We start from the raw sequence: 26,218 nt of genomic DNA on the forward strand, positions 1-26,218 counted from the left end.
CGTTGAAAAATTTTGCGACCTAAAAAATTTTGACATAAAATTAGTTAGAAAATTTTTTAGACCCGAACAAATTTTGACATAAAAAAACATCAAAAAATTTTGGGACCCAAAAAAAATTTGACCTAAAATAATTTTGACCTCAAAATATCTTCGAAAAATTTTGGGACCCAAAATATCTTCGAAAAATTTTGGGCCCAAAAAAAGTTTGACCCAAAAAAACTTCAAAAAATTTTGGGACCCAAAAAAACTTTGACAAATTTTGGGACCCAAAAAAACTTTGAAAAATTTTAAGACCAAAAAAATGTTGAGACACGAAAAATTTAGAAAAAATTTGGGACCTAAAAAAACTTTGAAAAATTTTGGGCCCAAAAAAATTTAGAAAAATTTATAGACCCAAAAAATGTTGACACAAAAAAACTCAGAATAGACAACAGAGGTTTTTGCACTTAAACCAATAATACCCGAACACTGAACAATACAATGGGCTGTATGGGTGTGATTTTTGCTATCTCACAGGTGAAGAACCCTATCCTTTCAGAAGACCAGAACTTGTTCTGAGGCAAAATCTGAGGCATCTGAGACAAAACAGTATGACCACCAGCTACTCCAGAACAGCCAGTCATGGGTGTAAAAGGCCAATCTGTATTGATGAGATTAAAAACGTTTTAGATGATTGATGGCTTTTTTCCGGAGAAAAAAACTTCGAAAAATTTTGGGACCCAAAAAAACTTCTAAAAATTTTGGGAGCCAAAAAAATTTGGACCCGAAAAGTTTTGACAAAAAATACATCGAAAAATTTCGGATCCCAAAAAAACTTTGAAAAATTTTGCAACCCAAAAAAACTTTGAAAAATTTTGCGACCCAAAAAATTTTGACACAAAAAACATCGAAAAATTTCCGATCCCCAAAAAATCTTCGAAAAATTTTAGGACCCAAAAAAATTTTGACCTAAAATAATTTTGACCTCAAAATAACTTTGAAAAATTTTGGGACTCAAAAAACTTTGAAAAATTTTAAGACCAAAAAAATGTTTCCTAAATTAAAGAAAATTTAATGTTTATGCAGCGGATATGGCTTTTAGGAAACTTGTTATCCAGTTTGTGGTGCTGTATGACACTGCAAAAGTGTCTTTTAATGTACACCTGTTGACACAAATTGCGGTTACCCTTAGGAAATGGGGTCCTTTGTGGGCAACTTCCACCTTTTCTTCTGAGTTATTAAGTGGCACTCTTGTGAAGTACTTCAGTGGAACTACACATGTGCCTGTCCAGATTGTAAAGACATTCTTAGGTGGAAAAGTATATATAAAAGGGGAGAAAAGTGCATAAAGAATGCAAACAATGATATCAAAGATCTCCTCTCTCAGCCTCTCTCAGCTTTAAAAAAATTTGTCCCAAAAAAACTTGAAAAAATTTTGTACCCAAAAAAACATCGAAATATTTTGGGACCCAAAAAATTGTTAGACCCTAAAATAACTTTGACCTCAAAATATCTTCGAAAAATTTTGGGCCCAAAAAAAGTTTGACCCAAAAAATTTTGACACAAAAGTACTTCGAAAAAATTGTTAGACCCGAAAAAATTTTAACACAAAAAAACAACGAGAAATTTCGGGTACCAAAAAAACTTCAAAAAATTTTGGGAGCCAAAAAAATTTGGACCCGAAAAGTTTTGACACAAAAAAACTTCGAAAAATTTCGGAACCCAAAAAAACTTCGAAAAATTTTGGGACCCAAAAAAACGTTGAAAAATTTTGCGACCTAAAAAATTTTGACATAAAATTAGTTAGAAAATTTTTTAGACCCGAACAAATTTTGACATAAAAAAACATCAAAAAATTTTGGGACCCAAAAAAAATTTGACCTAAAATAATTTTGACCTCAAAATATCTTCGAAAAATTTTGGGACCCAAAATATCTTCGAAAAATTTTGGGCCCAAAAAAAGTTTGACCCAAAAAAACTTCAAAAAATTTTGGGACCCAAAAAAACTTTGACAAATTTTGGGACCCAAAAAAACTTTGAAAAATTTTAAGACCAAAAAAATGTTGAGACACGAAAAATTTAGAAAAAATTTGGGACCTAAAAAAACTTTGAAAAATTTTGGGCCCAAAAAAATTTAGAAAAATTTATAGACCCAAAAAATGTTGACACAAAAAAACTCAGAATAGACAACAGAGGTTTTTGCACTTAAACCAATAATACCCGAACACTGAACAATACAATGGGCTGTATGGGTGTGATTTTTGCTATCTCACAGGTGAAGAACCCTATCCTTTCAGAAGACCAGAACTTGTTCTGAGGCAAAATCTGAGGCATCTGAGACAAAACAGTATGACCACCAGCTACTCCAGAACAGCCAGTCATGGGTGTAAAAGGCCAATCTGTATTGATGAGATTAAAAACGTTTTAGATGATTGATGGCTTTTTTCCAGAGAAAAAAACTTCGAAAAATTTTGGGACCCAAAAAAACTTCTAAAAATTTTGGGACCCAAAAAAATTTGGACCCGAAAAGTTTTGACACAAAAAAACATCGAAAAATTTCGGAACCCAAAAAAACTTCGAAAAATTTTGGGACCCAAAAAAACATTGAAAAATTTTGCGACCTAAAAAATGTTGACATAAAATTAGTTAGAAAATTTTTTAGACCCGAACAAATTTTGACACAAAAAAACATCAAAAAATTTTGGGACCCAAAAAAAATGTTGAAAAATTTTGGGCCCAAAACAGTTTGACCCAAAATCTTCTAAAAATTTTGAGACCCAAAAACACTTTGAAAAATTTTAAGACCAAAAAAATGTTGAGACCCGAAAAAATTTAGAAAAAATTTGGGACACAAAAAAACTTTGAAAAATTTTAGACCGGAAAAAATTTTGGGATCAAAAAAAATTTTGACCTAAAATAATTTTGACCTCAAAATATCTTCGAAAAATTTTGCGCCCAAAAAAAGTTTGACCCATAAAAACTTCAAAAAATTTTGACACAAAATTACTTCGAAAAATTTTTAGATCCGAAAAAATTTTGACACAAAAAAACATCGTAAAATTTCCGATCCCAAAAAAATCTTCGAAAAATTTTGGGACCCAAAATATTTTGACCTCAAAATATGTTCGAAAAATTTTGGGCCCAAAAAAAGTTTGAAAAATTTTAAGACCAAAAAAATGTTGAGACCCGAAAAAATTTAGAAAAATTTGGGACCCAAAAAAACTTTGAAAAATTTTGTGACCAAAAAAATTTAGAAAATTTTTTAGGCCCAAACAATTTTGACACAAAAAAACTCAGAATAGACAACAGAGGTTTTTGCACTTAAACCAATAATATCCGAACACTGAACAATTCAACGGGCTGTATGGGTGTGATTTTTGCTATCACACAGGTGAAAAACCCTATCCTTTCAGAAGACCAGAACTTGTTCTCAGGCAAAATCTGAGGCATCTGAGACAAAACAGTATGACCACCAAATACTCCAGAACAGCCAGTCACGGGTGTAAAAGGCCAATCTGTATTGATGAGATTAAAAACGTTTTAGATGATTGATGGCTTTTTTCCAGAGAAAAAAACTTCTAAAAATTTTGGGACCCAAAAAAACTTCTAAAAATTTTGGGACCCAAAAAAACTTCTAAAAATTTTGGGACCCAAAAAAATTTGGACCCGAAAAAGTTTTGACACAAAAAAAACGGAAAATTTCGGAACCCGAAAAAACGTTGAAAAATTTTGCGACCTAAAAAATTTTGACATAAAATTAGTTAGAAAAATTTTTAGACCCGAAAAAATTTTGACACAAAAAAACATCAAAAAATTTTGGGACCTAAAAAAATTTTGACCTAAAATAACTTTGACTTCAAAATATCTTCGAAAAAGTTTGGGACCCAAAATAACTTTGAAAAATTTGGGCCCAAAAAAGTTTGACCCAAAAAAACTTCAAAAAATTTTGAGACCCAAAAACACTTTGAAAAATTTTAAGACCAAAAAAATGTTGAGACCCGAAAAAATTTAGAAAAAATTTGTATGGCTGTATGGGTGTGATTTTTGCTATCACACAGGTGAAGAACCCTATCCTTTCAGAAGACCAGAACTTGTTCTCAGGCAAAATCTGAGGCATCTGAGACAAAACAGTATGACCACCAGCTACTCCAGAACAGCCAGTCATGGGTGTAAAAGGCCAATCTGTATTGATGAGATTAAAAACGTTTTAGATGATTGATGGCTTTTTTCCAGAGTACCAACATAGTGTTTGTCTTGATGTGACTTGACAGTCGGTGATTATATGGCTGGATTCACCAAATCACAGCAAAAAGTGGTATATAGACAGAAAAAAAATTGTTTTTGCTATTTACATGCTTCTTAAAGAAAATGTGAAACTATGTAATGTTAATGCAGCGGATATGGCTTTTAGGAAACTTGTTATCCAGTTTGAGGTGCTGTATGACACTGCAAAAGTGTCTTTTAATGTACATCTGCTGACACAAATTGCAGTTAGCCTTAGGAAATGGGGTCCTTTGTGGGCAACTTCCACCTTTTCTTCTGAGTTATTAAGTGGCACTCTTGTAAAGTACTTCAGTGGAACTACACATGTGCCTGTCCAGATTGTAAAGACATTCTTAGGTGGAAAAGTCTATATAAAAGGGGAGAAAAGCGCATAAAGAATGCAAACAATGATATCAAAGATCTCCTCTCTTAGCTTCTCTCAGCTTTAAAAAATTTTGTCCCAAAAAAACTTGAAAGAATTTTGTACCCAAAAAATTTTGACCCAAAAAAACCTCGAAATATTTTGGGACCCAAAAAAATCTTCGAAAAATTTTGGGACCCAAAAAAACGTTGCAAAATTTTGCGACCCAAAAAATTTTGACATGAAATTAGTTAGAAAAATTTTTAGACCCGAAAAAATTTTGACAAAAAAACATCGAAAAATTTTGGGACCCAAAAAAATTTTGACCTAAAATAACTTTGACTTCAAAATATCTTCGAAAAATTTGGGACCCAAAATAACTTTGAAAAATTTTGGGCCCAAAAAAGTTTGACCCAAAAAAACTTCAAAAAATGTTGAGACCCAAAAACACTTTGAAAAATTTTAGACCCGAAAAAATTTTGACACAAAAAAACTTCAAAAAATTTCGGAACCCAAAAAAATCTTCGAAAAAGTTTGGGACCCAAAAAAATTTTGACCTAAAATAATTTTGACCTCAAAATATCTTCGAAAAATTATTGGCTCAAAAAAAATTTGACCTAAAATAATTTTGACCTCAAAATATCTTCGAAAAATTTTGGGACCCAAAAAAACTTCGAAAAATTTTGGGACCCAAAAAAACTTTGAAAAATTTTGGGACCCAACAAAACTTTGAAAAATTTTGGGATCCAACAAAACTTTGAAAAATTTTTGGACCCAAAAAATTTTGACACAAAAATTCTCAGAATAGACAACAGAGGTTTTTGCACTAATACCAATAATACCCGAAAACTGAACAATTCAATGGGCTGTATGGGTGTGATTTTTGCTATCACACAGGTGAAGGACCCAATCCTTTCAGTAGACCAGAACTTGTTCTCAGGCAAAATCTGAGGCATCTGAGACAAACCAGTATGACCACCAGCTACTCCAGATCAGCCAGTTATGAGTGAAAAAGGCCAATCTGTATTGATTAGATTAAAATGTTTTGGATGATTGATGGGTTTTTTTCCAGAGTACCAACATAGTGTTTGTCTTGATGTGTCTTGACAGTCAGTGAATATATGGCTGGATTCACCAAATCACAGCAAAAATTTGTATATAGACAGAAAAACAAACACTGTTGGCCAAAAATTGCTCGCAGTCCAGCCTCCTGTAGAGTTCACCAGAACACCACAATCATTACATGATTGTAAATTTAGAGTGGAGGTAATTTCTTCTTTTCTTTTCATTGCAACTTCTAAATGGTTTTCTAATGAAGAATTTCTGTAATCATTTCTTTCTTTTAGTTTTTGCTATGCACATGCTTCTTAAAGAAAATGTGAAACTATTAACATTACATACTTTCATATTTTCTTGAAGAAGCATGTGCATAGCAAAAACTATTCCAGTACTACAAAAAAGATTCCAGTACTTCTTAATTGGAACACCATTTAGAAGTGGCAATGAATAGAAAAGAAGAACTGACCTCTACTCTGAAGCTTTCCAGAATGTACAATCATGTAATAATCGTAGTGTTCTGGTAAACTCTACAAAAATGTCTTTTTTTCTATCTATATATCACTTTTTGCTGTGTTTTGGTGAATCCAGTCATATAATCACAGACTGTCGAGACAAACACTTTGTTGGTACTCTGGAAAAAAGCCATCAATCATCCAAAACGTTTTTAATTTCATCAATACAGATTGGCCTTTTACACTCATGACTGGCTGATCTGGAGTAGCTGGTGGTCATACTGTTTTGTCTCAGATGCCTCAGATTTTGCCTGAGAAGAAGTTCTGGTCTTCTGAAAGGATTTGGGTCCCAAATTTTTTGGGTCTCAAAATTTTTCGAAGATTTTTTGAGGTCAAATTTTTTTGAGTCCCAAAATTTTCCGAAGATTTTTTAAGGTCAAATTTTTTTTGGGTCCCAAAATTTGTTGAAGATTTTTTTGGGTCCCGAAATTTTTCAAAGTTTTTTGCGTCAAAATTTTTTGGGTCCCAAAATTTTTCAAAGTTTTTTTGGGTCCCAAAATTTTTCAAAGTTTTTTTGGGTCAAAAAATTTTCGGGTTTCAAAATTTTTCAAAGTTATTTTGGGTCCCAAATTTTTTAGGGTCCCAAAATTTTCAAGTTTGTTTGGGTCAAAATGTTTTTGGGTCCCAAAATTTTTCGAAGTGTTTTTGGGTCAAAATTTTTTGGGTCTTAAAATTTTTCGAAGTTTTTTTGGGTCCCAAAATTTTTCAAAGTTTTTTTGGGTCCCAAAATTTTTCAAAGTTTTTTTGGGTCCCAAAATTTTTCAAAATGTTTTTGGGTCCCAAAATTTTTCTAAGTGTTTTTGGGTCAAAATTTTTTGGGTCCCAAAAATTTTCAAAGTTTTTTTGGGTCCCAAAATTTTTCAAAGTTTTTTTGGGTCCCAAAAATTTTCAAAGTTTTTTTGGGTCCCAAAATTTTTAAGGTCCCAAAATTTTCAAGTTTTTTGGGTCAAAATGTTTTTGGGCCCAACATTTTTCAAAGTTTTTTTGGGTCAAAATTATTTTGGGTCCTAAATTTTTTCGAAATTTATTTGGGTCAAAATTATTTTGGGCCAAATTTTTTTCAAATTTTTTTTTGAGTCCCAAAATTTTTCGAAGTTTTTTTGGGTCGAAATTTTTTAGGGTCTCAAACTTTTTCTACATTTTTTCGCGTCTCAAAATTTTTTTGGGCTCAAAATTTTTTGAAGTTTATTTGGGTCAAAATTATTTTGGGTTCCAAATTTTTTCGAAGTTTTTTTGAGTCCCAAAATTTTTTTAAAACAAAAATTTTTTCAAAGTTTGTTTGGATCCCAAAATTTTTTGAAGTTATTTTAGGTCCCAAAATTTTTCGAAGTATTTTTGGGTCAAATTTTTTTCGGATCTCAAAATTTTTCACATTTTTTTTAGGTCAAAATTGTTTTTTTTTTGTTTCCCAAAATTTTTCAAAGATTTTATCGGGTCTCACAATTTTTTGGTTTCATGGGTCAATATTTTTTGGGTCCCAAAATTTTTCTAAGTTTTTTTGGGTCCCAAAATTTTTCAAAGTTTTTTTGGGTCCCAAAATTTTTCAAAGTTTTTTTGGGTCCCAAAATTTTTCAAAGTTTTTTTGGGTCCCAAAATTTTTCAAAGTTTTTTTGGGTCCCAAAATTTTTTCGAAGTTTTTTTGGGTCAAAATTATTTTGGGTCCTAAATTTTTTCGAAATTTATTTGGGTCAAAATGTTTTTGGGCCAAAATTTTTTCAAAGTTTTTTTGGGTCCCAAAATTTTTCAATGTTTTTTTGGGTCAAAATTTTTTGAAGTTTATTTGGGTCAAAATTTTTTCGAAGTTTTTTTGGGTCAAAATTATTTTGGGTCCTAAATTTTTTCGAAATTTATTTGGGTCAAAATGTTTTTGGGCCAAAATTTTTTCAAAGTTTTTTTGGGTCCCAAAATTTTTCAAAGTTTTTTTGGGTCAAAATTTTTTGAAGTTTATTTGGGTCAAAATTATTTTTGGTTCCAAATTTTTTCAAAGTTTTTTTGGGTCAATTTTTTTTTAAAACAAAAATTGTTCAGTTTGTTTGGGTCCCAAAAGTTTTTGAAGTTTTTTTGGGTCAAAATTTTTTTGGGTCCCAAAATTTTTCGAAGTTTTTTTGGGTCAAAATTTTTTGGGTCCCAAAATTTTTCAAAGTTTTTTTGGATCCCAAAATTTTTTGAAGTTTTTTTAGGTCCCAAAATTTTTCGAAGTGTTTTTGGGTCAAAATTTTTTCGGATCTCAAAATTTTTCAAAGTTTTTTTTAGGTCAAAATTGTTTTTTTTTTTTTTTTTTTGGGTCCCAAAATTTTTCAAAGATTTTATCGGGTCTCAAATTTTTTTGGTTTCATGGGTCAATATTTTTTGGGTCCCAAAATTTTTCAAAGTTTTTTTGGGTCCCAAAATTTTTCAAAGTTTTTTTGGTCAAAATTTTTTCGAAGTTTTTTTCGGTCAAAATTTTTTCGAAGTTTTTTTGGGTCAAAATTATTTTGGGTCCTAAATTTTTTCGAAATTTATTTGGGTCAAAATGTTTTTGGGCCAAAATTTTTTCAAAGTTTTTTTTGGGTCCCAATATTTTTCGAAGTTTTTTTAGGTCAAAATTGTTTAGGGTCCTAAATTTTTTCGAAATTTATTTGGGTCAAAATATTTTTGGGCCAAAATTTTTTCAAAGTTTTTTTTGGGTCCCAATATTTTTCGAAGTTTTTTGGTTCAAAATTTTTTAGGGTCTCAAAATTTTTTTTTGGTCAAAATTTTTTTTAAATTTATTTTGGTCAAAATTATTTTTGGTTCCAAATTTTTTCGAAGTTCTTTTGTGTCAAAATTTTTTCTGGTCTAAAAATTTTTCGAAATAATTTTGTGTCAAAATTTTTAGAAGTTTTTTTGGGTCAAACTTTTTTGGGCCGAAAATTTTTCGAAGATATTTTGAGGTCAAAATTACTTTAGGTCAAATTTTTTTTGGGTCCCAAAATTTTTCGAAAATATTTTGAGGTCAAAATTATTTTAGGTCAAAATTTTTTTGGGTCCCGAAATTTTTCGAATATTTTTTTGGGATCCGAAATTTTTTGAAGTTTTTTTGTGTCAAACTTTCTTCGGGTCTAAAATTTTTCAAAGATTTTTTGTGTCCCAAATTTTTTCTAAATTTTTTCGGGTCTCAACAATTTTTTGGTCTTAAAATTTTTCAAAGTGTTTTTGTGTCTCAAATTTTTTTGAAGTTTTTTTGGGTCAAAATTATTTTGGGTCCCAAAATTTTTCGAAGTTTTTTTGGGTCAAAATTTTTTGGGTCCCAAAATTTTTCAAAGTTTTTTTGGGTCCCAAAATTTTTCAAAGTTTTTTTGGGTCCCAAAATTTTTTCGAAGTTTTTTTGGGTCAAAATTATTTTGGGTCCTAAATTTTTTCGAAATTTATTTGGGTCAAAATGTTTTTGGGCCAAAATTTTTTCAAAGTTTTTTTGGGTCCCAAAATTTTTCAATGTTTTTTTGGGTCAAAATTTTTTGAAGTTTATTTGGGTCAAAATTTTTTCGAAGTTTTTTTGGGTCAAAATTATTTTGGGTCCTAAATTTTTTCGAAATTTATTTGGGTCAAAATGTTTTTGGGCCAAAATTTTTTCAAAGTTTTTTTGGGTCCCAAAATTTTTCAAAGTTTTTTTGGGTCAAAATTTTTTGAAGTTTATTTGGGTCAAAATTATTTTTGGTTCCAAATTTTTTCAAAGTTTTTTTGGGTCAATTTTTTTTTAAAACAAAAATTGTTCAGTTTGTTTGGGTCCCAAAAGTTTTTGAAGTTTTTTTGGGTCAAAATTTTTTTGGGTCCCAAAATTTTTCGAAGTTTTTTTGGGTCAAAATTTTTTGGGTCCCAAAATTTTTCAAAGTTTTTTTGGATCCCAAAATTTTTTGAAGTTTTTTTAGGTCCCAAAATTTTTCGAAGTGTTTTTGGGTCAAAATTTTTTCGGATCTCAAAATTTTTCAAAGTTTTTTTTAGGTCAAAATTGTTTTTTTTTTTTTTTTTTTGGGTCCCAAAATTTTTCAAAGATTTTATCGGGTCTCAAATTTTTTTGGTTTCATGGGTCAATATTTTTTGGGTCCCAAAATTTTTCAAAGTTTTTTTGGGTCCCAAAATTTTTCAAAGTTTTTTTGGTCAAAATTTTTTCGAAGTTTTTTTCGGTCAAAATTTTTTCGAAGTTTTTTTGGGTCAAAATTATTTTGGGTCCTAAATTTTTTCGAAATTTATTTGGGTCAAAATGTTTTTGGGCCAAAATTTTTTCAAAGTTTTTTTTGGGTCCCAATATTTTTCGAAGTTTTTTTAGGTCAAAATTGTTTAGGGTCCTAAATTTTTTCGAAATTTATTTGGGTCAAAATATTTTTGGGCCAAAATTTTTTCAAAGTTTTTTTTGGGTCCCAATATTTTTCGAAGTTTTTTGGTTCAAAATTTTTTAGGGTCTCAAAATTTTTTTTTGGTCAAAATTTTTTTAAAATTTATTTTGGTCAAAATTATTTTTGGTTCCAAATTTTTTCGAAGTTCTTTTGTGTCAAAATTTTTTCTGGTCTAAAAATTTTTCGAAATAATTTTGTGTCAAAATTTTTAGAAGTTTTTTTGGGTCAAACTTTTTTGGGCCGAAAATTTTTCGAAGATATTTTGAGGTCAAAATTACTTTAGGTCAAATTTTTTTTGGGTCCCAAAATTTTTCGAAAATATTTTGAGGTCAAAATTATTTTAGGTCAAAATTTTTTTGGGTCCCGAAATTTTTCGAATATTTTTTTGGGATCCGAAATTTTTTGAAGTTTTTTTGTGTCAAACTTTCTTCGGGTCTAAAATTTTTCAAAGATTTTTTGTGTCCCAAATTTTTTCTAAATTTTTTCGGGTCTCAACAATTTTTTGGTCTTAAAATTTTTCAAAGTGTTTTTGTGTCTCAAATTTTTTTGAAGTTTTTTTGGGTCAAAATTATTTTGGGTCCCAAAATTTTTCGAAGTTTTTTTGGGTCAAATTTTTTTGGGTCCCAAAATTTTTCAAAGTTTGTTTGGATCCCAAAATTTTTTGAAGTTTTTTTAGGTCCCAAAATTTTTCAAAGTTTTTTTGGGTCGCAAAATTTTTCTACGTTTTTTTGGGTCAAAATTTTTTGGGTCTCAAAATTTTTCAAAGATTTTTTGAGGTCAAATTTTTTCGGGTCCCAAAATTTTCCGAAGATTTTTTAAGGTCAAAATTTTTTTGGGTCCCAAAATTTGTTGAAGATTTTTTTGGGTCCCGAAATTTTTCGATGTTTTTTGGGTCAAAATTTTTTCCGGTCTCAAAATTTTTCGAAGTTTTTTTGTGTCAAAATTTTTTGGGTCCCAAAATTATTCAACGTTTTTTTGGGCCCAAAATTTTTCAAAGTTTTTTTGGGTCCCAAAATTTTTCAAAGTTTTTTTGGGTCCCAAGATCTTTCAAAGTTTTTTTGGGTCCCAAAATTTTTCAAAGTTTTTTTTGGGTCCCAAAATTTTTAGGTCCCAAAATTTTCAAAGTTTTTTTGGGTCAAAATGTTTTTGGGCCCAATATTTTTCAAAGTTTTTTTGGGTCAAAATTATTTTGGGTCCTAAATTTTTTCGAAATTTATTTGGGTCAAAATGTTTATGGGCCAAAATTTTTTCAAAGTTTTTTTGGGTCGAAATTTTTTAGGGTCTCAAAATTTGTCTAAATTTTTTCGCGTCTCAAATATTTTTTGGGCTCAAAATTTTTTGAAGTTTATTTGGGTCAAAATTATTTTGGGTTCCAAATTTTTTCGAAGTTTTTTTGGGTCCCAAAATTTTTCAAAGTTTTTTTGGGTCGCAAATTTTTTCAAAGTTTTTTTGGGTCAAAAATATTTCGGGTCCCAAAATTTTTCTAAGTTTTTTTGTGTCCCAAAATTTTTCAAAGTTTTTTTGGGTCAAAATTTTTTCAAAGTTTTTTCGTGTCAAAATTTTTTGGGTCCCAAAATTATTCAACGTTTTTTTGGGTCCCAAAATTTTTCAAAGTTTTTTTGTGTCCCAAAATTTTTCAAAGTTTTTTTGGGTCAAAATTTTTTCAAAGTTTTTTTGGGTCAAAATTATTTTTGGTCCTAAATTTTTTCTAAATTTATTTGGGTAAAAATGTTTTTGGGGCAAAATTTTTTCAAAGTTTTTTTTGGGTCCCAATATTTTTTGAAGTTTTTTTGGGTCAAAACTTTTTAGGGTCTCAAAATTTTTCTAAAATTTTTCGCTTCTCAAAAGTTTTTTTTGGCTCAAAATTTTTTGAAGTTTATTTGGGTCAAAATGATATTTGGTTCCAAATTTTTTCGAAGTTTTTTTTTTTTAGTTTTTTTGGGTCAAAAATTTTTCGGATTTCAAAATTTTTCAAAGTTTTTTTGGGTCAAATTGTTTTTTTTTTTTTTTTTTTTGGGTCGCAAAATTTTTCCAATTTTTTGGGGTCCCAAAACTTTTCGAAGTTTTTTTGTGTCCCAAAATTTTTCAAAGTTTTTTTGGGTCAAAATTTTTTCAAAGTTTTTTCGTGTCAAAATGTTTTGGGTCCCAAAATTATTCAAAGTTTTTTTGGGTCCCAAAATTTTTCAAAGTTTTTTTGTGTCCCAAAATTTTTCAAAGTTTTTTTGGGTCAAAATTTTTTCAAAGTTTTTTTGGGTCAAAATTATTTTTGGTCCTAAATTTTTTCTAAATTTATTTGGGTAAAAATGTTTTTGGGCCAAAATTTTTTCAAAGTTTTTTTTGGGTCCCAATATTTTTTGAAGTTTTTTTGGGTCAAAACTTGTTAGGGTCTCAAAATTTTTCTAAAATTTTTCGCTTCTCAAAAGTTTTTTTTGGCTCAAAATTTTTTGAAGTTTATTTGGGTCAAAATTATATTTGGTTCCAAATTTTTTCGAAGTTTTTTTTTTTTAGTTTTTTTGGGTCAAAAATTTTTCGGATTTCAAAATTTTTCAAAGTTTTTTTGGGTCAAAATTTTTTTTTTTTTTTGTTTTTTTGGGTCGCAAAATTTTTCCAATTTTTTGGGGTCCCAAAACTTTTCGAAGTTTTTTTGGGTCCCAAAATTTTTCAAAGTTTTTTTGGGTCAAAAATATTTAGGGGCCCAAAATTTTTCAAAGTTTTTTTGTGTCCCAAAATTTTTCAAAGTTTTTTTGGGTCAAAAAAGTTTTTTTGGGTCAAAATTATTTTTGGTCCTACATTTTTTCTAAATTTATTTGGGTCAAAATGTTTTTGGGCCAAAATTTTTTCAAAGTTTTTTTTGGGTCCCAATATTTTTTGAAGTTTTTTTGGGTCAAAACTTTTTAGGGTCTCAAAATTTTTCTAAAATTTTTCGCTTCTCAAAAGTTTTTTTTGGCTCAAAATTTTTTGAAGTTTATTTGGGTCAAAATGATATTTGGTTCCAAATTTTTTCGAAGTTTTTTTTTTTTAGTTTTTTTGGGGCAAAAATTTTTCGGATTTCAAAATTTTTCAAAGTTTTTTTGGGTCAAAATTGTTTTTTTTGTTTTTGTTTTTTTGGGTCGCAAAATTGTTCCAATTTTTTGGGGTCCCAAAACTTTTCGAAGTTTTTTTGGGTCCCAAAATTTTTCAAAGTTTTTTTGGGTGAAAAATATTTTGGGTCCCAAAATTTTTCAAAGTTTTTTTGTGTCCCAAAATTTTTCAAAGTTTTTTTGGGTCAAAATTTTTTCAAAGTTTTTTTGGGTCAAAATTATTTTTGGTCCTAAATTTTTTCTAAATTTATTTGGGTCAAAATGTTTTTGGGCCAAATTTTTTTCAAAGTTTTTTTTGGGTCCCAATATTTTTTGAAGTTTTTTTGGGTCAAAACTTGTTAGGGTCTCAAAATTTTTCTAAAATTTTTCGCTTCTCAAAAGTTTTTTTTGGCTCAAAACTTTTTGAAGTTTATTTGGGTCAAAATTATATTTGGTTCCAAATTTTTTCGAAGTTTTTTTTTTAGTTTTTTTGGGTCAAAAATTTTTCGGATTTCAAAATTTTTCAAAGTTATTTTGGGTGAAAATGTTTTTGGGCCCAAAATTGTTCAAAGTTTTTTTGGGTCAAAATTTTTTCGAAGTTTTTTTTGGGTCAAAATTATTTTGGGTCCTAAATTTTTTCGAAATTTATTTGGGTCAAAATTTTTTTGGGCCCAAATTTTTTCAAAGTTTTTTTTGGGTCCCAAAATTTTTCGAAGTTTTTTTGGGTCAAAATTTTTTAGGGTCTCAAAATTTTTCTAAATTTTTTCGCGTCTCAAAATTTTTTTGGGCTCAAAATTTTTTGAAATTTATTTGGGTCAAAATTATTTTGGGTTCCAAATTTTTTCGAAGTTTTTTTGGGTCAAATTTTTTTAAAAACAAAAATTTTTCAAAGTTTGTTTGGATCCCAAAATTTTTCGAAATTTTTTTAGGTCCCAAAATTTTTCAAAGTGTTTTTGGGTCAAATTTTTTTCGGATCTCAAAATTTTTTAAAGTTTTTTTAGGTCAAAATTGTTTTTTTTGTTGTTTTTTTGGGTCCCAACATTTTTCGAAGATTTCTTTGGGCCCCGAAAATGTTCAATGTTTTTTTGGGTCAAAATTTATTCGGGTCTCAAAAATTTTCGAAGTTTTTTTGTGTTTGTGATTTTTCGGTCCCAAAATTTTTCAGTTTCTTGGGTCAACATTTTTTGGGTTCCAAAATGTTCAAGTTTTTTGGGGTCCCAAAATTTTTAAAAGATTTTTTGGGTCAAAATTTTTTAGGGTTTCAAAATTTTTCTAAATTTTTTTTGGGTAAAAAAATTTCAATTGCTGTTCTAAAGCTGAGAGAAGAGATCTTTGCATTGTTTATGCACTTTTCTCCCCTTTTAGATAGACTTTTCCACCTAAGAATGTCTTTACAATCTAAACAGCCACATGTAGTTCCACTGAAGTACTTCACAAGAGTGCCATTTAATGACTCAGAAGAAAATGTGGAAGTTGCCCACAAAGGACCCCATTTCCTAAGGCTAACTGCAATGTGTGTCAGCAGGTGTACATTAAAAGACACTTTTGCAGTGTCATACAGCACCTCAAACCGGATGACAAATTTCCTAAAAAACATTTTCGCTGCATTAACATTACATAGTTTCACATCTTCTTTAAGAAGCATGTGCATAGCAAAAACTGAAAGAAAGAGATGATTACAGAACTTCTTAATTAGAAAAACATTTAGAAGTCGCAATGAATAAAAAAGAAGAAATGACCTCCACTCTACATTTACGGTCATGTAATGATTGTGGTGTTCTGGTGAACTCTACAGGAGGCTGAACTGCGAGCATTTTTTGCCCAACAATGTTTGTTTTTCTGTCTATATACCACTTTTTGCTGTGATTTGGTGAATCCAGCCATATAATCACCAACTGTCGAGTCACATCAAGACAAACACTATGTTGGTACTCTGGAAAAAAGCCATCAATCATCTAAAACGTTTTTAATCTCATCAATACAGATTGGCCTTTTACACCCATGACTGGCTGTTCTGGAGTAGCTGGTGGTCATACTGTTTTGTCTCAGATGTCTCAGATTTTGCCTGAGAACAAGTTCTGGTCTTCTGAAAGGATAGGGTCCTTCACCTGTGTGATAGAAAAAATCACACCCACACAGCCCATTGAATTGATCACTGTTCTGGTATTATTGGTATTAGTGCAAAAACCTTTGTTGTGTATTCTGAGTTTTTTTGTGTCAAAATTTTTTGGGTCTAAATATTTTTCTAAATATTTTCGGGTCTCAAAATTTTTTTGAGACCAAATTTTTTTAAGATTTTTTTGGGTCCCGAAATTTTTGGTTGATTTTTGGGTCAAAATTTTTTCGGGTCTCAAAGTTTTTTGGGTCAAAATGTTTTAATTGCTGTTCTGAAAGCTGAGAGAAGAGATCTTTGATATCATTGTTTGCATTCTTTATGCACTTTTCTTCCCGTTTAGACACTTTGTTACTAGACCACCATTAAAGGCTTTCAGTGGCACTCTGTTTAGAAGCAGTGCCAAAGACCCTTACGCACTGAGATATTTCGGATCCCGAAATTATGTTCACCCGTGTGTAAAATGTAGTAAAGTGTGTTTTCAGACGGTTTAAACTGAGAAAATTCGTTTGCATATAGTTTTGAACTGAAAACATCTTTTTCGATCAGAAATTAGTTTTTACGAAGGAAAACACATTTTAGCTGTGTAAAATGCACTACCATCGTGTAATAAACTTTTCTTAGTTTTTTTGGTTCACCTGTGTGTTGAATGTAGTAAAGTGAGTTTTCAGACGGTTTAAGCTGAGAAAAGCCGTTTGCGTATAGTTTTGAGCTCCTCTCTCACTCCTAACAGCGATAAACTGCTTCAAGTGTTGTTTTGAACTGAAAACATCTTTTTCGATCAGAAATTAGTTTTTACGAAGGAAAACACATTTTAGCTGTGTAAAATGCACTACCATCGTGTAATAAACTTTTCTTAGTTGTTTTGGTTCACCTGTGTGTTAAATGTAGTAAAGTGTGTTTTCAGACGGTTTAAACTGAGAAAATTCGTTTGCGTATAGTTTTGAACTGAAAACATCTTTTTCGATCAGAAATGAGTTTTTACGAAGGAAAACACATTTTAGCTGTGTAAAATGCACTACCATCGTGTAATAAACTTTTCTTAGTTGTTTTGGTTCACCTGTGTGTTAAATGTAGTAAAGTGTGTTTTCAGACGGTTTAAACTGAGAAAATTCGTTTGCGTATAGTTTTGAACTGAAAACATCTTTTTCGATCAGAAATGAGTTTTTACGAAGGAAAACACATTTTAGCTGTGTAAAATGCACTACCATCGTGTAATAAACTTTTCTTAGTTGGTTTGGTTCACCTGTGTGTTAAATGTAGTAAAGTGTGTTTTCAGACGGTTTAAGCTGAGAAAAGCCGTTTGCGCATAGTTTTGAGCTCCTCTCTCACTCCTAACAGCGATAAACTGCTTCAAGTGTTGTTTTGAACTGAAAACATCTTTTTCGATCAGAAATTAGTTTTTACGAAGGAAAACACATTTTAGCTGTGTAAAATGCACTACCATCGTGTAATAAACTTTTCTTAGTTGTTTTGGTTCACCTGTGTGTTAAATGTAGTAAAGTGTGTTTTCAGACGGTTAAACTGAGAAAAGCCGTTTGCGTATAGTTTTGAGCTCCTCTCTCACTCCTAACAGCGATAAACTGTTAGTGTTGTTTTGAACTGAAAACATCTTTTTCGATCAGAAATTAGTTTTTACGAAGGAAAACACATTTTAGCTGTGTAAAATGCACTACAATCGTGTAATAAACTTTTCTTAGTTGTTTTGGTTCACCTGTGTGTTAAATGTAGTAAAGTGTGTTTTCAGACGGTTTAAACTGAGAAAATTCGTTTGCGTATAGTTTTGAACTGAAAACATCTTTTTCGGTCAGAAATGAGTTTTTACGAAGAAAAACACGTTTTAGCTGTGTAAAATGCACTAACATCGTTTCTGAAGTGGTTAGGTTCACCTGTGTGTTAAATGTAGTAAAGTGTGTTTTCAGACGGTTTAAACTGAGAAAATTCGTTTGCGTATAGTTTTGAACTGAAAACATCTTTTTCGATCAGAAATTAGTTTTTACGAAGGAAAACATATTTAAGCTGTGTAAAATGCACTACCATCGTGTAATAAACTTTTCTTAGTTTTTTTGGTTCACCTGTGTGTTGAATGTAGTAAAGTGTGTTTTCAGACGGTTTAAACTGAGAAAATTCGTTTGCGTATAGTTTTGAACTGAAAACATCTTTTTCGATCAAAAATTAGTTTTTACGAAGGAAAACACATTTTAGCTGTGTAAAATGCACTACCATCGTGTAATAAACTTTTCTTAGTTTTTTTGGTTCACCTGTGTGTTGAATGTAGTAAAGTGTGTTTTCAGACGGTTTAAACTGAGAAAATTCGTTTGCGTATAGTTTTGAACTGAAAACATCTTTTTCGATCAGAAATTAGTTTTTACGAAGGAAAACACATTTTAGCTGTGTAAAATGCACTAACATCGTGTAATAAACTTTTCTTAGTTTTTTTGGTTCACCTGTGTGTTGAATGTAGTAAAGTGTGTTTTCAGACGGTTTAAGCTGAGAAAAGCCGTTTGCGTATAGTTTTGAGCTCCTCTCTCACTAGTAACAGCGAAAAACTGCTTCAAGTGTTGTTTTGAACTGAAAACATCTTTTTCGATCAGAAATGAGTTTTTACGAAGAAAAACACGTTTTAGCTGTGTAAAATGCACTAACATCGTTTCTGAAGTGGTTAGGTTCACCCGTGTGTTAAATGTAGTAAAGTGTGTTTTCAGACGGTTTAAGCTGAGAAAAGCCGTTTGCGTATAGTTTTAAGCTCCTCTCTCACTCCTAACAGCGATAAACTGCTTCAAGTGTTGTTTTGAACTGAAAACATCTTTTTCGATCAGAAATTAGTTTTTACGAAGGAAAACACATTTTAGCTGTGTAAAATGCACTACCATCGTGTAATAAACTTTTCTTAGTTGTTTTGGTTCACCTGTGTGTTAAATGTAGTAAAGTGTGTTTACAGACGGTTTAAACTGAGAAAATTCGTTTGCATATATTTTTGAACTGAAAACATCTTTTTCGATCAGAAATGAGTTTTTACGAAGAAAAACACGTTTTAGCTGTGTAAAATGCACTAACATCGTTTCTGAAGTGGTTAGGTTCACCCGTGTGTTAAATGTAGTAAAGTGTGTTTTCAGACGGTTTAAGCTGAGAAAAGCCGTTTGCGTATAGTTTTAAGCTCCTCTCTCACTCCTAACAGCGATAAACTGCTTCAAGTGTTGTTTTGAACTGAAAACATCTTTTTCGATCAGAAATTAGTTTTTACGAAGGAAAACACATTTTAGCTGTGTAAAATGCACTACCATCGTGTAATAAACTTTTCTTAGTTGTTTTGGTTCACCTGTGTGTTAAATGTAGTAAAGTGTGTTTTCAGACGGTTTAAACTGAGAAAATTCGTTTGCGTATAGTTTTGAACTGAAAACATCTTTTTGGATCAGAAATTAGTTTTTACGAAGGAAAACACATTTTAGCTGTGTAAAATGCACTACCATCGTGTAATAAACTTTTCTTACTTTTTTTGGTTCACCTGTGTGTTGAATGTAGTAAAGTGTGTTTTCAGACGGTTTAAACTGAGAAAATTCGTTTGCGTATAGTTTTGAACTGAAAACATCTTTTTCGATCAGAAATTAGTTTTTACGAAGGAAAACACATTTTAGCTGTGTAAAATGCACTAACATCGTTTCTGAAGTGGTTAGGTTCACCCGTGTGTTAAATGTAGTAAAGTGTGTTTTCAGACGGTTTAAACTGAGAAAAGCCGTTTGCGTATAGATTTGAGCTCCTCTCTCACTCCTAACAGCGATAAAATGCTTCAAGTGTTGTTTTGAACTGAAAACATCTTTATCGATCAGAAATGAGTTTTTACGAAGGAAAACACGTTTAAGCTGTGTAATATGCTCTAAAATCGTGTAATAAACGTTTGTGAAGTGTTTTGGTTCAATCTTGTGTTGAACTTTACGTGTGTTTTCAGACGGTTTAAACTGAGTACAGTTTTGAGCTCCCATTTTACTTCTTACAGCGATAAACTGCTTCAAGTGTTAGGAACTGAAAGCATCTTTTTTTTTTCTTCTAAGTCATTAAATGGCACTTTTGTGAAGTACTTTAATGGAACTACACATGTGCCTGTCCAGATTGTAAAGACATTCTTAGGTGAGAAATGTGCATAAAGAATGCAAACAATGATATCAAAGATCTCCTCTCTCAGCTTCTCTCAGCTTTAAAAAATTTTGTCCCATAAAAACTTGAAAAAATTTTGTACCCAAAAAAACATCGAAATATTTTGGGACCCAAAAAAATGGTCGAAAAAATTTGGGACCCAAAAAAACTTTGAAAAATTTTGGGCCCGATAAAATTTTGACACAAAGCAATTTCGAAAAATTTTGAGACCCGAAAAAAATTTGACACAAAAAAACATAAAAAAATTTCGGAACCCAAAAAAACTTCGAAAAATTTCAGATCCCAAAAAAATCTTCGAAACATTTTGGGACCCAAAAAAATTTTGACCTAAAATAACTTTGACCTCAAAATATCTTCAAAAAAATTTGGGGCCCAAAATAACTTTGAAAAATTTTTGGCCCAAAAAAAGTTTGACCCAAAAAATTTTGACAAAAAATTACTTCGAAAAATTTTTACACCCGAAAGAATTTTGACACAAAAATACATCGAAAAATTTCGGATCCCAAAAAAACTTTGAAAAATTTTGCAACCCAAAAAAACTTTGAAAAAATTTGCGACCCAAAAAATTTTGACACAAAAAACATCGAAAAATTTCCGATCCCCAAAAAATCTTCGAAAAATTTTAGGACCCAAAAAAATTTTGACCTAAAATAATTTTGACCTCAAAATAACTTTGAAAAATTTTGGGACTCAAAAAACTTTGAAAAATTTTAAGACCAAAAAAATGTTTCCTAAATTAAAGAAAATTTAATGTTTATGCAGCGGATATGGCTTTTAGGAAACTTGTTATCCAGTTTGTGGTACTGTATGACACTGCAAAAGTGTCTTTTAATGTACACCTGTTGACACAAATTGCGGTTACCCTTAGGAAATGGGGTCCTTTGTGGGCAACTTCCACCTTTTCTTCTGAGTTATTAAGTGGCACTCTTGTGAAGTACTTCAGTGGAACTACACATGTGCCTGTCCAGATTGTAAAGACATTCTTAGGTGGAAAAGTATATATAAAAGGGGAGAAAAGTGCATAAAGAATGCAAACAATGATATCAAAGATCTCCTCTCTCAGCCTCTCTCAGCTTTAAAAAAACTTTGTCCCAAAAAAACTTGAAAAAATTTTGTACCCAAAAAAACATCGAAATATTTTGGGACCCAAAAAATTGTTAGACCCTAAAATAACTTTGACCTCAAAATATCTTCGAAAAATTTTGGGCCCAAAAAAAGTTTGACCCAAAAAATTGTGACACAAAAGTACTTCGAAAAAATTGTTAGACCCGAAAAAATTTTAACACAAAAAAACAACGAGAAATTTCGGGTACCAAAAAAACTTCAAAAAATTTTGGGAGCCAAAAAAATTTGGACCCGAAAAGTTTTGACACAAAAAAACTTCGAAAAATTTCGGAACCCAAAAAAACTTCGAAAAATTTTGGGACCCAAAAAAACGTTGAAAAATTTTGCGACCTAAAAAATTTTGACATAAAATTAGTTAGAAAATTTTTTAGACCCGAACAAATTTTGACATAAAAAAACATCAAAAAATTTTGGGACCCAAAAAAAATTTGACCTAAAATAATTTTGACCTCAAAATATCTTCGAAAAATTTTGGGACCCAAAATATCTTCGAAAAATTTTGGGCCCAAAAAAAGTTTGACCCAAAAAAACTTCAAAAAATTTTGGGACCCAAAAAAACTTTGACAAATTTTGGGACCCAAAAAAACTTTGAAAAATTTTAAGACCAAAAAAATGTTGAGACACGAAAAATTTAGAAAAAATTTGGGACCTAAAAAAACTTTGAAAAATTTTGGGCCCAAAAAAATTTAGAAAAATTTATAGACCCAAAAAATGTTGACACAAAAAAACTCAGAATAGACAACAGAGGTTTTTGCACTTAAACCAATAATACCCGAACACTGAACAATACAATGGGCTGTATGGGTGTGATTTTTCTATCTCACAGGTGAAGAACCCTATCCTTTCAGAAGACCAGAACTTGTTCTGAGGCAAAATCTGAGGCATCTGAGACAAAACAGTATGACCACCAGCTACTCCAGAACAGCCAGTCATGGGTGTAAAAGGCCAATCTGTATTGATGAGATTAAAAACGTTTTAGATGATTGATGGCTTTTTTCCAGAGAAAAAAACTTCGAAAAATTTTGGGACCCAAAAAAACTTCTAAAAATTTTGGGACCCAAAAAAATTTGGACCCGAAAAGTTTTGACACAAAAAAACATCGAAAAATTTCGGAACCCAAAAAAACTTCGAAAAATTTTGGGACCCAAAAAAACGTTGAAAAATTTTGCGACCTAAAAAATTTTGACATAAAATTAGTTAGAAAATTTTTTAGACCCGAACAAATTTTGACACAAAAAAACATCAAAAAATTTTGGGACCCAAAAAAAATGTTGAAAAATTTTGGGCCCAAAACAGTTTGACCCAAAATCTTCTAAAAATTTTGAGACCCAAAAACACTTTGAAAAATTTTAAGACCAAAAAAATGTTGAGACCCGAAAAAATTTAGAAAAAATTTGGGACACAAAAAAACTTTGAAAAATTTTAGACCGGAAAAAATTTTGGGATCAAAAAAAATTTTGACCTAAAATAATTTTGACCTCAAAATATCTTCGAAAAATTTTGCGCCCAAAAAAAGTTTGACCCATAAAAACTTCAAAAAATTTTGACACAAAATTACTTCGAAAAATTTTTAGATCCGAAAAAATTTTGACACAAAAAAACATCGTAAAATTTCCGATCCCAAAAAAATCTTCGAAAAATTTTGGGACCCAAAATATTTTGACCTCAAAATATGTTCGAAAAATTTTGGGCCCAAAAAAAGTTTGAAAAATTTTAAGACCAAAAAAATGTTGAGACCCGAAAAAATTTAGAAAAATTTGGGACCCAAAAAAACTTTGAAAAATTTTGTGACCAAAAAAATTTAGAAAATTTTTTAGGCCCAAACAATTTTGACACAAAAAAACTCAGAATAGACAACAGAGGTTTTTGCACTTAAACCAATAATATCCGAACACTGAACAATTCAACGGGCTGTATGGGTGTGATTTTTGCTATCACACAGGTGAAAAACCCTATCCTTTCAGAAGACCAGAACTTGTTCTCAGGCAAAATCTGAGGCATCTGAGACAAAACAGTATGACCACCAAATACTCCAGAACAGCCAGTCACGGGTGTAAAAGGCCAATCTGTATTGATGAGATTAAAAACGTTTTAGATGATTGATGGCTTTTTTCCAGAGAAAAAAACTTCTAAAAATTTTGGGACCCAAAAAAACTTCTAAAAATTTTGGGACCCAAAAAAACTTCTAAAAATTTTGGGACCCAAAAAAATTTGGACCCGAAAAAGTTTTGACACAAAAAAAACGGAAAATTTCGGAACCCGAAAAAACGTTGAAAAATTTTGCGACCTAAAAAATTTTGACATAAAATTAGTTAGAAAAATTTTTAGACCCGAAAAAATTTTGACACAAAAAAACATCAAAAAATTTTGGGACCTAAAAAAATTTTGACCTAAAATAACTTTGACTTCAAAATATCTTCGAAAAAGTTTGGGACCCAAAATAACTTTGAAAAATTTGGGCCCAAAAAAGTTTGACCCAAAAAAACTTCAAAAAATTTTGAGACCCAAAAACACTTTGAAAAATTTTAAGACCAAAAAAATGTTGAGACCCGAAAAAATTTAGAAAAAATTTGTATGGCTGTATGGGTGTGATTTTTGCTATCACACAGGTGAAGAACCCTATCCTTTCAGAAGACCAGAACTTGTTCTCAGGCAAAATCTGAGGCATCTGAGACAAAACAGTATGACCACCAGCTACTCCAGAACAGCCAGTCATGGGTGTAAAAGGCCAATCTGTATTGATGAGATTAAAAACGTTTTAGATGATTGATGGCTTTTTTCCAGAGTACCAACATAGTGTTTGTCTTGATGTGACTTGACAGTCGGTGATTATATGGCTGGATTCACCAAATCACAGCAAAAAGTGGTATATAGACAGAAAAAAAATTGTTTTTGCTATTTACATGCTTCTTAAAGAAAATGTGAAACTATGTAATGTTAATGCAGCGGATATGGCTTTTAGGAAACTTGTTATCCAGTTTGAGGTGCTGTATGACACTGCAAAAGTGTCTTTTAATGTACATCTGCTGACACAAATTGCAGTTAGCCTTAGGAAATGGGGTCCTTTGTGGGCAACTTCCACCTTTTCTTCTGAGTTATTAAGTGGCACTCTTGTAAAGTACTTCAGTGGAACTACACATGTGCCTGTCCAGATTGTAAAGACATTCTTAGGTGGAAAAGTCTATATAAAAGGGGAGAAAAGCGCATAAAGAATGCAAACAATGATATCAAAGATCTCCTCTCTTAGCTTCTCTCAGCTTTAAAAAATTTTGTCCCAAAAAAACTTGAAAGAATTTTGTACCCAAAAAATTTTGACCCAAAAAAACCTCGAAATATTTTGGGACCCAAAAAAATCTTCGAAAAATTTTGGGACCCAAAAAAACGTTGCAAAATTTTGCGACCCAAAAAATTTTGACATGAAATTAGTTAGAAAAATTTTTAGACCCGAAAAAATTTTGACAAAAAAACATCGAAAAATTTTGGGACCCAAAAAAAATTTGACCTAAAATAACTTTGACTTCAAAATATCTTCGAAAAATTTGGGACCCAAAATAACTTTGAAAAATTTTGGGCCCAAAAAAGTTTGACCCAAAAAAACTTCAAAAAATGTTGAGACCCAAAAACACTTTGAAAAATTTTAGACCCGAAAAAATTTTGACACAAAAAAACTTCAAAAAATTTCGGAACCCAAAAAAATCTTCGAAAAAGTTTGGGACCCAAAAAAATTTTGACCTAAAATAATTTTGACCTCAAAATATCTTCGAAAAATTATTGGCTCAAAAAAAATTTGACCTAAAATAATTTTGACCTCAAAATATCTTCGAAAAATTTTGGGACCCAAAAAAACTTCGAAAAATTTTGGGACCCAAAAAAACTTTGAAAAATTTTGGGACCCAACAAAACTTTGAAAAATTTTGGGATCCAACAAAACTTTGAAAAATTTTTGGACCCAAAAAATTTTGACACAAAAATTCTCAGAATAGACAACAGAGGTTTTTGCACTAATACCAATAATACCCGAAAACTGAACAATTCAATGGGCTGTATGGGTGTGATTTTTGCTATCACACAGGTGAAGGACCCAATCCTTTCAGTAGACCAGAACTTGTTCTCAGGCAAAATCTGAGGCATCTGAGACAAACCAGTATGACCACCAGCTACTCCAGATCAGCCAGTTATGAGTGAAAAAGGCCAATCTGTATTGATTAGATTAAAACGTTTTGGATGATTGATGGGTTTTTTTCCAGAGTACCAACATAGTGTTTGTCTTGATGTGTCTTGACAGTCAGTGAATATATGGCTGGATTCACCAAATCACAGCAAAAATTTGTATATAGACAGAAAAACAAACACTGTTGGCCAAAAATTGCTCGCAGTCCAGCCTCCTGTAGAGTTCACCAGAACACCACAATCATTACATGATTGTAAATTTAGAGTGGAGGTAATTTCTTCTTTTCTTTTCATTGCAACTTCTAAATGGTTTTCTAATGAAGAATTTCTGTAATCATTTCTTTCTTTTAGTTTTTGCTATGCACATGCTTCTTAAAGAAAATGTGAAACTATTAACATTACATACTTTCATATTTTCTTGAAGAAGCATGTGCATAGCAAAAACTATTCCAGTACTACAAAAAAGATTCCAGTACTTCTTAATTGGAACACCATTTAGAAGTGGCAATGAATAGAAAAGAAGAACTGACCTCTACTCTGAAGCTTTCCAGAATGTACAATCATGTAATAATCGTAGTGTTCTGGTAAACTCTACAAAAATGTCTTTTTTTCTATCTATATATCACTTTTTGCTGTGTTTTGGTGAATCCAGTCATATAATCACAGACTGTCGAGACAAACACTTTGTTGGTACTCTGGAAAAAAGCCATCAATCATCCAAAACGTTTTTAATTTCATCAATACAGATTGGCCTTTTACACTCATGACTGGCTGATCTGGAGTAGCTGGTGGTCATACTGTTTTGTCTCAGATGCCTCAGATTTTGCCTGAGAAGAAGTTCTGGTCTTCTGAAAGGATTTGGGTCCCAAATTTTTTGGGTCTCAAAATTTTTCGAAGATTTTTTGAGGTCAAATTTTTTTGAGTCCCAAAATTTTCCGAAGATTTTTTAAGGTCAAATTTTTTTTGGGTCCCAAAATTTGTTGAAGATTTTTTTGGGTCCCGAAATTTTTCAAAGTTTTTTGCGTCAAAATTTTTTGGGTCCCAAAATTTTTCAAAGTTTTTTTGGGTCCCAA

This window comes from Astyanax mexicanus, chromosome 20, assembly GCF_023375975.1.
Source record: "Astyanax mexicanus isolate ESR-SI-001 chromosome 20, AstMex3_surface, whole genome shotgun sequence".
Lineage (NCBI taxonomy): Eukaryota > Metazoa > Chordata > Actinopteri > Characiformes > Acestrorhamphidae > Astyanax > Astyanax mexicanus.